The following is a 3,409-nucleotide window of genomic DNA, read 5'->3' as shown; positions in this document are numbered from 1 at the left end:
CTGCTGGATGTTGTCCTCCCTGAGCAAACTGCTTTCACAGTGTCAGTGTGTTCCAGCCCATTGTCTCTGCCACTGCTAACAGGGATTCATCATCCGCAATGTTTCTTTTTCACCTCTCTTTCAAGTGTGGTTTTTGATTTTGGAGTGAGACTATTAGTGAATATATCTATTTAGTCTTTTCATCTGTTTATTGTCTGTTTTACTGTTAGATACTAATATCACAAGTGAAGAGTTTTTCAAACATTTTTGGAATTATTATATAGACATAGGCATCTCCAAATGTTCTGTGAATTTTAATTCTATTATCGAGCCCAAGATACTCTGACAATAATTCTTCCTTGAACTACCCTTGGGTTAATTCTTTTGTATTTTTCTTTCTTTATATAACATAATATATATTGAGGAAAAAATATGTTTCAAAACAGACCACAATCTAAATGTACAAAGCACTCATGCTTTCATTTGAAATCCTTTAAATGTCTATGAATGAAATGAGTGGATGGAGATGGTCTAGCAAATAAGAACATTAGCTACTCTTACAGGGGACCTGGGCTTAGTTCCCGGCTTTCACATTCCAATTGTAAAGAATGTTTTCCCCCTAGAATCCTCTATATCTCCAGTCTGAAGATCCCACTGCCATCTTCAGAGATCTCAGGCCATTATGCTTGTAGTTGGTGTACAGACACAAATTCAGGAAAACATTGCTATACAGATTAAAAATAAATAAAAATTTTCACTAAAATGGATTTTCAGGTTGGCATTTGTTCTTGCTGAGAAAGACAGCAGTCAGGTTTACTTACATCAATATGTTCATAGACATCAATTGATAACATTGTTTGAAGGGAAAACAAGGGAGCATTCCCCCCCCCCGAATTAAAACTGCAAAGTGGTATTTTATTTCCTTGTTGTCATTATAGTTTTTTTCCTATGACTGTCATGACAAATTACCACAAAATTAGTTGGGTAAAGTAAAAATTTATCCCCTTGCACTATTGGAGACCCCAGATCCAAACATGGTATCACTGGGCTAAAAAGTATTGTCAGGGCTGGTTTCTTTATTTATTATATCAGGGACCCATTCACAGGGTTCTTCCTTGTTTCACAATGCTACTTGGTTTGGTAGCTGAGGACCATCTTCCTCAAACTTCATATTCAATGTTGAGTCATATTTCAATATTTACCTTTCAAACTCTCTATTGACTTCATTGACTTTCCTACTATCAAAGGAGAAACAGCAAAAAAAATTCCTTTCTCAAAATCATTAATTACAATTCTAAAGTTACTTTTACCTGCAAAGGATCATTACTTATTGTTGTTGCTTAAAATACAGCATCAGTTGTAGACACCATTGAACATATAAAAAATAATTAACAGCAAAAGAAGCAGGTTTGTTGTGTTTTTCTTATTTTTAACTGAAAATATTTTTTTCATGCATGTATGTTGAGTATAATTTTCCTTTTTTCACCTTAAACCAGATCCTGCTCACCTCCAGTGTTCATTGATTCTCTGTCTCTGTCTTTGTCTCTGTCTCTGTTTCTCTCTCTCTCTCTCTCTCTCTCTCTCTCTCTCTCTCTCACACACACACACACACACACACACACACACACTCATTCCCACTAGAAAACAAATAAAAAATAAACTGATCGTACATTTAAAACAATCTAAAATCAAAACGTGGAAAAGTAGAAAATCTTGAGAATGAAGATCAATAAAAACTGGAAGTTCTTGTGCTATGCTGTATAGAACAGTTGTAGAATTGAAATACATTGATCAGCAGTCTGAGTAGAGTGTATCACACTGCTCCAACAATCACTGCTGATCAGTCACAACCTTCTTCTGGAAAGTATAAGATGTTAAACAAGGCTCATTTAGGTACTGACCACCTCAGATGATCATGTATTATAAGGAATATTATGTTTGTTTCCAGAATTGCGTATAAAGGGGCTAAACTGATTCACCTGTGCCCACTGGAGAATGACGGTTAGGTAAAAGTCTGAGGACTGTGGTAATAATGATATTCCTACTTTGAAGCTGGCCTCGTTTTGCTACTTTTTGAAATGAAATCTCAGTGAGCTTATTTAATTTATTGATGTCCTATGAAAAGTATAATTCTCAAAATTGTTAAAGAACATCATTTATGGTAAGAAGAATTACGATTTTAAACCATATAACAATTGTATACAAAATTCTAGAAAATTTCTCCCATAAAACAAAATTAATGAGGAAGCTTAAGGATTATTGTTTGTTTCTAAATATATTTGTTGAAATAACTTTTAATAGCTAGCATGAGGTTTCCAGAAGCAGAATCATACTTCATGAAAAAGTGATATCATTCACATACTAATGTACAAATTTTAAATTAAAGCCACAGATAACAACATCTATGATAAAAGTAATCACATATTACATATAAACATAGTATAATGAACATTAGAGCACTTCAATAAAAAGGTACAAGATGAGCTCCATATGATTCAATACTCATACTTTATTTTAGTGTCAGTAAAAATTATAAATAAGAAGTTTTATATTAGATATTAACAAATATCTCTAATCATTTCTCTGGTGAGACATCAGCTATAACTCGATTTCATATTAAAACACATCCTCACTAACCAAAGTTGTCTTTTGTTTTATTTCCTTGCCCCATGTACCCACTGTTTTGTCATGTAGTTATTTTAATTAACTGAAAGTAATTTACTGAGAGTCTGTCACCGATCAAGAGTTCTATCTCTGATATGAGTGTTTTTCTGTTTGTGTTTCTTTTTTTAAAAATATATCAAGTAAAACTTTGTGATTTTCCACAATTCAAATATGGACGTCTATATTATGAAGAAAGACGGAGACCCGAATTCCCAGTACCTATAGGAAAGGAGTACAGCTATTACTGTGACAATGGGTTTTCAACACCTTCAGGGTCATACTGGGACTACCTTCGTTGCACAGTAAAAGGGTGGGAGCCTGAAGTCCCATGCCTTAGTAAGTCAATGTCTTTATATTTAACTATGTTTAATTCTTTCAAAGAGAAAGCACATACATAATTACAGTTAAGTTTCTCATGATAAAATGTGACCAACAAAAGAATTTGTGAGCCAAAAGCAGCTAGTTTCTGTCCTTTGTAAGCAGCCCTTCATGAAATGTACACACACAGTAGGGGCTATGGAAATACCTTTATCACTTGCATATTTTATTTATAAGAACTAAAGACAAATGCTAGTCTCTTAAACATTTGTTATTAATTTTATTTTTGCACCATACACATGATATTAAACAGTTGTAAAGATAACATTTACCTTAGTTTACTTTTAAACTAATGAAAGCTTTTGTACTGTTTTTCATTTATAATTTTTATGTTTCTTAGTGCAATGTGTTTTCCATTATGTGGAGAATGGACAATCTTCTTATTGGG

General features: G+C 33.2%; 1 long non-coding RNA gene across 1 annotated transcript; it reads left to right on the top strand.

The window, feature by feature from the left end:
• The first annotated feature begins 2,802 nt into the window (after nt 1-2,802).
• LOC114615733 lies at nt 2,803-3,409 on the top strand. The gene is made up of 2 exons (XR_003710508.1): nt 2,803-2,979; nt 3,362-3,409. It is a non-coding gene; the product is annotated as an uncharacterized LOC114615733 (long non-coding RNA).

This window comes from Grammomys surdaster, unplaced genomic scaffold (assembly GCF_004785775.1).
Source record: "Grammomys surdaster isolate TR1022 unplaced genomic scaffold, NIH_TR_1.0 137668, whole genome shotgun sequence".
NCBI classification, from domain to species: Eukaryota; Metazoa; Chordata; class Mammalia; order Rodentia; family Muridae; genus Grammomys; species Grammomys surdaster.
Note: the sequence above shows the minus strand (reverse complement) of the source record. Positions and strands in the feature narration are given on the sequence as shown.